The following is a 10059-nucleotide window of genomic DNA, read 5'->3' as shown; positions in this document are numbered from 1 at the left end:
CTCCTCCATTCTCCTCTCGGGATCTTGGGCACGCACGCACGCACGCACGCACACGCGCCCGGCGTGAATTTTAAGCCACCGAGTCCAGGACGCGAACTGCGGTCGACTACGTGGGAGTCCAGCGACATGGCCATTACGCTAACTGTTGGTTCCCTGTGTTGGATAAGTTTGAAGGACCACATTGAGTTTACCAAGCTTGCAGCCTTGGGCTGAGGACTCATGAGAACGTAATGGCTCACAGTTTGCTTTTGTGTTTGGCAAAGGGAAAGTTCAGTTGGTCATCCCCAAGAAGCTCCACCCACAGGAGACCACTGGGAAAACTTGGGAAATCTAATGAATAGTTTGAAATGGCATGGGACAGGGAGAGCTTGTCAGCCCCCATCAAGGAGTGTGAATGGAAAGAGGGGGACAGCTGGGCTTTGATACCTGCTATGGACCATGCTGCCAACTCTGACCTGGGAGCAAACCTAGCAGCAAAAACCTGCAAAGGGCAGAACCCAGACCAGAGATTCTCCAGGTGTGGGTCTTGGGAGATTCAGGCGCCAGCCCTGTGGTCTCAGTGTCCATGAGGATGCACTTAGTGACTTTTTAGCCTCCGAAGACATGCCTAAAATGTTGATAGAGCTAGGGGAAAGAGGGAAGGAAGCCGGCTAGACCTAGGATCCAGAGATTCTCCAGGTGTGGGTCTTGGGAGATTCAGGCGCCAGCCCTGTGGTCTCAGTGTCCATGAGGATGCACTTAGGTGCAGGTAGTGACTTTTTAGCCTTGGAAGATATGCCTAAAATGTTGACAGAACTGGAGGAAAGAGGGAGGAAGCTGGCTAGACCTAGCACACAGGCAAAGAAATTGGAAAGGAAGTAAAGAAGGTCTAAAGCCAAGAGTGGTGAGGTTTAGTTACAAACTCCTATTGCCTTCCTGATTCCCAACCACCAAAGCCAACATGGGGCTGAAATCTGTAGGGCCAGGATTCAAGAGTAAGCACATTCCATTGGTGCACATTCTCTCATGTTCCTAGGACTCTTGTGAATGGTTTCCAAGATGGAATTCATCAAAGGAACAGACGCAGACCAGCTTACAATCACCTGATTCTCCAAGCACTCACATAACAATATCTGGTCCCACCCACCTCGCCACCAGTGGACCCAGACCTTGCAAAATGAGGGTATTCTTTGACTCGGATGTACCATGGACAAAGGATGCTCTTAGTGGGCCCACCTAGGCCAACCCGCCCAATGTTCTTAGGAAAAAGGATGTCAAGAACACCCAGGGCCCTGGGACTTGGTTTTTCCCTAGTCCTGCCCAGATACGCCTGTTACCAGTCTCCAGTGATTGGGCATGCTGCCAGACCTCCGGGCACTGTGGCTGACTACCGGGTCCTGTTCTGTCTCTGGAGCATGCACAGACTTTGTTTGTGGTAGAGTTATATTCCATACATACTAATTGAGGCCTCTGTTATTCCATGGAAGCTTTCCACGGACTGAGTCCTTTCCTTTCGAACTGTGCTAACTAAAATTACATTGGCTCCTTTCGAAACGTACTATTTTTAGGCCAAAGGGAATGTGCATGTTCACATAACGGAGACAGAGAGATCAAACCCCCAAAATACCTGGTCATATCACAATGCTCCTTCCTCCAAACCTCTATCTTGTCAGGATGCAGTGCTCTGCATTCAGGCCGGACTTGTTTTAATTCTGATGTGCTGAAACTCAAACCCTGTTCAGCCATGTGGAATGCAGTTTCATCCATGACCGTCTAAGAGTTACATGACATGGCCTTTCCTCTTTTGGAAAACTTCAGATCTCCCATTCTGATTCCTCTAAAGCTTCTTTTATTTGCTTCTGCCCGTCCACCTCTTTTGTCCATGAGGAACGTGGAAAAGGAAGCACTCACCTACTAAGGTCCTCTGTTTCCCTTGTGGAACTCAAAAATCATGGGTGTTTCTTCTTTGTTTTTCAATTAAAAATATTTTAAATCAGGTCTAAAGCTCTGTTGCTTTTGGCTTTTACGGGTGCCAAGAGTTATTTTTGTACTATGGGTAGATACCAGACTTTCATTTGAATCACAATTTGTAAGTTAGGGGTAAAACCTGGGACACTATTAAGGTATGAGTAGTTGAAACCCCTGAGGGCATAATTCTCCTAATGGGCTCACCTGACATGCTCTTCCCCCCTATTGTTGCCACACCCAAACAATGTCCTCCTGCTCGGGACACCTGAAGCTAAATGTGGCTGCTAAACTGAAGTTACTGGGATTGAGCTGAAGTCAGGTGAGGACAGAGGAGGTCGCTGACACAAAGGTAAGCAGGGAAAATCCAGGCACTCATTTCACCTCAAGCTATTTTCAAGGTCCCCATGAAACTTACAGTTTCACCTCAGACTACCCAACCCATATAATATTAAAAAGTATGTCCAGAAAACTAGGGAATATTATCATGATATTTGCATTGAAAACTCATGCACAGATCATGTAGCAACAAATACGTGGGAAGGTCTGTTCCTTTCGATGGTTTGGAATATGTGTTTATACTCCCCCCTAAGTGCCAAACTTAGGACAGTACATTGCCCAGCATCCCAGCAATGTAAACCCCACTCTCCTAGGTGGGATAGTTTTAGAGTGTTCCTTGTTTGTTTGTTTGTTTTTGCACCCATAAAAGGTGGAGGGAAATCTGAAGAGTCCAAAAAGGTTAATTGCTAGAGACACAGTGCCATCCATCAAGGGGCAGATTTCTGAGCATAGATATCAGTCTGTATGTGTACCTGTTTTGAAAGCCTTCTGATATGAGAAAGTGTGTGTAATTCTGTTGTTGACTACGGTCATTCCACTGGGGATGTCAGTGTGAAAGTGACAGACCACTTAGGTCAGCCCATCAAGAGCCCTGGGTTCATAGGTCTGCCAGGACTGACACATGATGGCTGTGGTAGCACATAGTCAGCCCTCAGTGGCCGCCATGTTTGGCAATCAGGAACTGAAGCTACCACAGGGCATGTAACCTCTTGATCCTTTCCCTTGGGGAAGAAGCATGGTCTACCATTAAGTGGAGCCAGGGGTCTATTCTGGGGGTCTTAGGAACCTGGGAGACTCAGGGCCCAACATCTCATCTGGAGGGTCAGGCACTGCCAGGTTTAGTGGAAGTGGCACTGGGCACCTTCCAGTAGAATAAATGGAGAATTTCCCAATAATCAGGTTCTAGGCAAGGAAGAGTAGTCCAAGTGCATTAGATATGAAAGTAGTGTTTGCTTTACTTTCATTCCTGTCAGAGGAAGTATATAGGTCACAGTCCCTATAAGATGACATCCCACTTATTTTCTTGCTAAGGACATGCAGTGCTGACACCCACAGTAGATTGATAAGTTGAGCAGACATCATCCTCTGGAATCAGGGAACATGGGTCTATTTAGCACATGAACTAACTTTATTTATTTTTTTGGAGAGGTTTTTGCTATAGGGCGCATGAGCTCGCCAGAAAGACAGAGTGAGACAGAGAGACAGACAGTGAGAAATCATCCCCCAGGGGTTTGGCCATGCTGCAATCCCTTCTCTTCCATTCTCCTCGCGGGATCTTGAGCACACACACACACACACTCCCGGCCTGAGTTTAAGCCACCGGGTCCGGGACTTGAACTGTGCTCGACTACATGGGAGTCCAGAGACATAGCCATTACACAAACTGCTGTTCCCACATGAACTAACTTTACAGAACACTCCAGCATTTCCCTGTTACCTGGCCTGTGTTCATGAGACCTGTTCCACTTTCTTGGGGAAAATACATGGAATCAAATGTTTGGGGGAAGAGGTTAGGGAATTCTGAAGTATGTGGAGCAGAGGTTTGGCAAAAACGTTCAGCCAATCAGTACCCCCAAAACTTCTTACTTCAGACCACTTGGAAATACCATGGAAACCTCATGAATAGTGTGAATGAAGTGGAGCAGGGAGTGATTTTCAGGACTGAGCCAGGAGTGTGAAGCAAAAGTGATAGATAGCTGGGTCTTGACCCTTCCTACTACACCCCTGGGTGAGGTCTGACCACGGAGCACAGCCCTGGCAAGAAACAGCTGGCAGAGGCCAAGACCCAAATAAGAGGTTCTTTAGACATAGTGTAGGGAGAGACGACCTTTAGCCCTATGTTCATATGTCTAGGGATATGTATTTTCATCTGGGCCTTAGAAGGCTTCATGAAGGCCTGAATATGGGCAATACAAGGAATTAGTAGGCTAGATTTGGCACACAGAAAAAAATTGATGAAGAGAAGGAAGAGGGTCTAAAATCCAAGAGCTTTAAATATTAGGGAAAGTCTACTATCTCTGTCTTAATTCTGAGGTCCCTGGGCCAGCATGAGATTGAGGCTACAAGGAACAGACACAAATAGAAAGCAAAGGCCATTCCTGCATGTTACTGTTATATTTTGGGGATTCACTAAATGGTCACAAATAAGTCTAGAATGGAAACTGAATGATTACTTACTTCATGTATGTGGTTAGTCTAATGAGAGTTAAAGACAGGTCTCTGTCACCTACTGTGGACTGGTAAATTGACACAGACAGGTCCCTGACAGACTACAAGAAATCACAGACAAATGGAGAAGAGACGAAAAGTGATTGTTGCCAACTACATGCAAAGAAGCAATGGCAAAAGTCTCAGGATGCTGGAGCTGTACACTTTTACAAAGACTTTTACTATTCTGTCCCAATATGGCCGACTACAAACTGAAAACAAAGGATTTCTTGTTTCACCAGGCACTGTGGCTATCCTTCCAGGTCTGCTTTCACACTGTGGGATATAAGTGGCCTGACAAGGACTCTGGTAAGGTTGTCCCGTGACTCCCATAGCTCTGGATCCTCCAGGGTTCTCCCTCTGGTGTTGCTTGGACATAGATTCTCCCCTAAGCCACTCCTCTCCAGGAAGTCAGAAGGAACGTTTTTTTGCGGTATTGGGAAATAACTTCCGCTTGATGGCAGTGTTGCACAACAGATGCACTACTACCTTCTTTGTAGGTCCACTCCCTCAGCCCATTGCTGAAGAAGGCATGCTAAGCTTTGGCCAATCGGGCTGCAATATGGCGACTCAACTTCTTGATCTCTTTGAGGAAAGGCTATGCAGAATGGGATACTTAGCCCTGTTGGACCTCATTTCTGAAAGGTCTTAGCCAGCCTTCGTGAGGTTCTGCTATTCTTGGCCACATACAGTCCCCAACAGGTACTTGAGCCTGGGATCTTGTGCCAGACCTACCAGTCATTCTGGCTATCTGCCTGGTTCTGCTCCTTGACTCTGGGGCATATACACCTTGAAATCATCTTGACTCATTCTTCCTTCAGGCCTGTTGGAGTTCTTGTCTCATTGGGGGCCCATCCTTCATCCTGCTGCAGACTCTGCTTCTACTCCATTTCCTCTTTTCTCTAGTTATTTGCAAGAGGGAAGTGAGGTCAAAGAGTTAGAAAGAAGGTCTATGTTATGGCGATCTTGTATCTGAAACGCCATTCTATGTCTTTCAACACTGCTACCCCCAAGTTCTTGCCCTTTACCATTCTTTTTAGACAAATCATGCTGACTAGTGACCACTGGAGCGAAAAATATTTTATCACACCTGGTCCTTCATCCTGTAAGGGGCTCTGTGGATTTGTTGTGACAAGGAGAAATGGATCTGTATGAAGCCGGCTGAGAAAACACCTAAATATATCCACCCACAGCTGTATCTTTAGCATTATAACTTGAGAATCCATAGGAAAAACTGCATATATGGCGCAGAGTTGGATCAAACCTATGAATTGCCCACCAGGAAACCTTCAGAGTTGGCATTCTTACAAAGAATTGACATGGATTTCTCAGCCAGCTAGACTCAAGGTGCAGAGGCCCAGAGGCACTAGGGAGGGAGTAAGGAGTAACGAGAAACCGCTCCCCTAAATAGCAGCACCTGAGGGCCTGGCTCCTCTTAAGTTTCCCTCCTGTCTGGGAACATAGGGTCCCACACTTACGCCAGTCAGGAAGAACACCAGATTGCTCAAAAAAGACACTGTTCTCCTTGCACAGGACCCAGGGTCCACAGCTCAGCTACTTCATCCAGAAGGCTCTGAGAAGAAAACACATACATGTGTATGAGCAAGAAACACAGCCAGGGAGTCTCTAGAATGCAAGGGCCCTTGCAATGTCAAAGGCCTATGGAAGGCCTGAGCCTGAGACACTGCTCATACCCACACCTGCAGAAACAAGCTGACCTGCAGATGGTTAGGATGTGACCCCAGCCTTCCTGTACTGCAACGTGAATCAAGTTAGCCATGGAAGGAGTAAGGTATAGACAAGGAGCTGCCTGGGTTACTTTAAAGGAATCACAGTGAATTCTTGCCACAGAACCTGTAACTTTCTTTTTTCTTGCCTTTCTCTTGATTGTAAAACTAGTCTCCTTAACAACCAGTTTTGCGACGCACCTTCTAGGCTTCTGGAACTATATATCAGCCAAGTGAATCCATCCTAAGCCCTAGCTAATATAAACCATTTTTCTTTCCCTTACTGTCCTTTGAACATATTTTTAGGTTGTGTTCTTTTTCTTTAATTTTTTTTACCAGCCACAGAACATGTGTAATTGTCACAGCGAGGTGGGGCTGGAGTAGAAATATCCACTCCAATGAGGTATATTTATGCCAAAGTCTCTTTTTCTTCATCTCTACATGTATTCAGGAGTTGTCCCGTGACTCCCATAGCTCTGGATCCTCCAGGGTTCTCCCTCTGGTGTTGCTTGGACATAGATTCTCCCCTAAGCCACTCCTCTCCAGGAAGTCAGAAGGAACGTTTTTTTGCGGTATTGGGAAATAACTTCCGCTTGATGGCAGTGTTGCACAACAGATGCACTACTACCTTCTTTGTAGGTCCACTCCCTCAGCCCATTGCTGAAGAAGGCATGCTAAGCTTTGGCCAATCGGGCTGCAATATGGCGACTCAACTTCTTGATCTCTTTGAGGAAAGGCTATGCAGAATGGGATATTTAGCCCTGTTGGACCTCATTTCTGAAAGGTCTTAGCCAGCCTTCGTGAGGTTCTGCTATTCTTGACCATATACAGCTGCTAAAAGGTACTGGAGCCTGTGATCTTGCGCTAGACCCACCAGCCATTTTGGTTATCTGCCTAGTTCCGCTTCTTGACTTGAGCATATACACCCAGATAACATCTGGACCCATGCTTCCTTCAGACCTGCTTAAGGTCTTGTCTCATTTGGGCCCCTTCCTTCATCCTGCTGCAGACTGCAACTGCTGCATTTCCTCTGTTCTCCAGTTATTTGCAAGAAGGAAGTGAGGTCATAGAGTTAGAAAGAATGCCCATGTTATGCCGATCTTGTATCTGAAATGCCACTCTAGCTCTTTCAACACTCCTATCCCCACATTCTTGCCCTTGACCATTCCTTACAGACAAATCATGCTGACTAGTCTACACTGGAGTGAAAACCATTCTATCACACTTGGTCCTTCAACCTGTAAGGGGCTCTGTGGATTTGTTGTGACAAGGAGAAATGGATCTGTATGAAGCCGGCTGAGAACACACCTAAATATATCCACCCACAGCTGTATCTTTAGCATTATAACTTGAGAATCCATAGGAAAAGCTGCATATATGGCGCAGAGTTGGATCAAACCTACGAATTGCCCACCAGGAAACCTTCAGAGTTGGCATTCTTACAAAGAATTGACATGGATTTCTCAGCCAGCTAGACTCAAGGTGCAGAGGCCCAGAGGCACTAGGGAGGGAGTAAGGAGTAACGAGAAACCGCTCCCCTAAATAGCAGCACCTGAGGGCCTGGCTCCTCTTAAGTTTCCCTCCTGTCTGGGAACATAGGGTCCCACACTTACGCCAGTCAGGAAGAACACCAGATTGCTCAAAAAAGACACTGTTCTCCTTGCACAGGACCCAGGGTCCACAGCTCAGCTACTTCATCCAGAAGGCTCTGAGAAGAAAACACATACATGTGTATGAGCAAGAAACACAGCCAGGGAGTCTCTAGAATGCAAGGGCCCTTGCAATGTCAAAGGCCTATGGAAGGCCTGAGCCTGAGACACTGCTCATACCCACACCTGCAGAAACAAGCTGACCTGCAGATGGTTAGCATGTGACCCCAGCCTTCCTGTACTGCAATGTGAATCAAGTTAGCCATGGAAGGAGTAAGGTATAGACAAGGAGCTGCCTGGGTTACTTTAAAGGAATCACAGTGAATTCTTGCCACAGAACCTGTAACTTTCTTTTTTCTTGCCTTTCTCTTGATTGTAAAACTAGTCTCCTTAACAACCAGTTTTGCGACGCACCTTCTAGGCTTCTGGAACTATATATCAGCCAAGTGAATCCATCCTAAGCCCTAGCTAATATAAACCATTTTTCTTTCCCTTACTGTCCTTCGATCATATTTTTAGGTTGTGTTCTTTTTCTTTAATTTTTTTTACCAGCCACAGAACATGTGTAATTGTCACAGCGAGGTGGGGCTGGAGTAGAAATATCCACTCCAATGAGGTATATTTATGCCAAAGTCTCTTTTTCTTCATCTCTACATGTATTCAGGAACTTGGGCTCATATAAACATGTGTCTACTGTGTATCTCAAGCCATTGTGGAGGTGCTTAAAGCCTAACAGGCTATTTGTAATCTGGTTCTCTCCACACGATTTAAAGTTTACACTAAGGGACTGGCTCCAGGCTGACATTTCTTCACAACCCGTATGACACTCAGAGCATCCCTCAGACAACCTGGAATTCCCTTTTGGGTTTAGGACTTCTAACCACCTAGAACCCACCATTTTGTTCTGTTGCCATTTTTGGAAAATTTCATATCTCTGATCTGGTTCCTCTAAAATTCATTGTTTTGTATTTGCTTCAGCATAACTAAAAAAAATTTATTTATTCATTCACTTATTATTTTGACCAGCAAAAACAATGTGGTTCCTCTAACATTCTGTTTTTATTTGCTTCAAAATTACTTTATTTATTCCTGAGGAACATGGAAAAGGTACAACTGACCCATAGGTGCTCTGTTTTCCTTGTGTAGCACCACGAGCCATAGGCAGGTTTCTATGCTCAAGTCTGCAGCTGTGGTCTCCTTGCCTTTTAGAGGTACCAAGAGTTACTTTGCTTCTCTGGTACTATTAGAGGACACCTGACTATCGTTTGTTTGGTAACTAATGAGTTATGTGCAGCTTGTGGGACCTGCATGAGGAATGACTAGCCTAGGACCATGGAGGTGTGAGTAAGGGCATCCTCCTCCCCGTATGTTCACCTGACATGGCCCCTGTCTATTGCTGCCACACACACAATGGCCACCTTCATGCCTGGTTCTGAGAATGTCAGCTGAATGAGGCTGCTGGTTGAGGGTCACTGGCATTGAGTAGGTTTAGGATGGGCAAGGGCAGAAGAGGCACACTGACCCCAATGTACAAGGAGAAACTCTAGGTAAGCATCCCACCTGAAGCTGTGAATCAAGGGCCCCATAAAAGCAACAATTCTGCCCTAGGCTGCCTAAGTGTACCCAGAAACTGGAGACCAATTAATACGATATCTGGACTGTAAACTGTATATAAAGAGATGATGCAGCAACATAGAGGTGGGAACATCCATTCTATTTAATGGAATTAATTCTACCCCGGAATGTCCCAAAGTAAAGAACAGACTTCCCCCCAGAAATCCACTACGAAAGAAATCTCACTTCTAGGGTTTACATGGCTTTTGGACTTTCTTTGATTATTTTTTTCATCCACGAAAGGTGGAGGGACATGCAGAGGCCAGAAACGTTGGACTTTCTGAGGCAACACTGCCATCAAGCGGAGGATTTTCTTGTGTGGCTCCTGGGCTCTGTGTGAATCCAGTAGGTGAGGCCTCAGCTATGAGGAAAGACAAACTAAAGGCACTCAGCGAATTCTGGGACTCACCCTGGTCAACTCAACCGGCACCTCCAAAGTTGCGGTGAATGTGAAAAAGCCAGCCCTGACTGTTGAAGATGCCTGGGTAACTAGGGCTGCTGGCCATTTCACAATCGGGACAAGGTCTAGGATAGGCGTTGGTGGCCGCCATGGTTACTAACCAGGGGCTCAAGCTACT

At 46.0% G+C, this 10059-nt stretch overlaps 1 long non-coding RNA gene across 2 annotated transcripts in view; it reads right to left on the bottom strand.

The window, feature by feature from the left end:
• LOC102475527 (uncharacterized) overlaps positions 1-10059 on the bottom strand; it is a 26728-nt gene that overhangs the window by 7719 nt on the left and 8950 nt on the right. Inside the window, exons 2-4 of one of the 2 annotated variants that reach the window (XR_337394.2) lie at positions 7832-7926; positions 5970-6064; positions 5165-5393 (exon numbers count right to left, since the gene is read on the bottom strand). This is a non-coding gene — a long non-coding RNA (uncharacterized LOC102475527). Of the gene's footprint in view, positions 1-5164; positions 5394-5969; positions 6065-7831; positions 7927-10059 lie in introns of those variants that run through there. The other variant, XR_001369737.2, reaches the window with a different exon arrangement.

Source organism: Tupaia chinensis, unplaced genomic scaffold (assembly GCF_000334495.1).
Source record: "Tupaia chinensis unplaced genomic scaffold, TupChi_1.0 Scaffold145774_1, whole genome shotgun sequence".
In the NCBI taxonomy this organism is placed as follows: Eukaryota; Metazoa; Chordata; class Mammalia; order Scandentia; family Tupaiidae; genus Tupaia; species Tupaia belangeri.
This window is presented reverse-complemented; position numbering and strand designations above follow the sequence as displayed.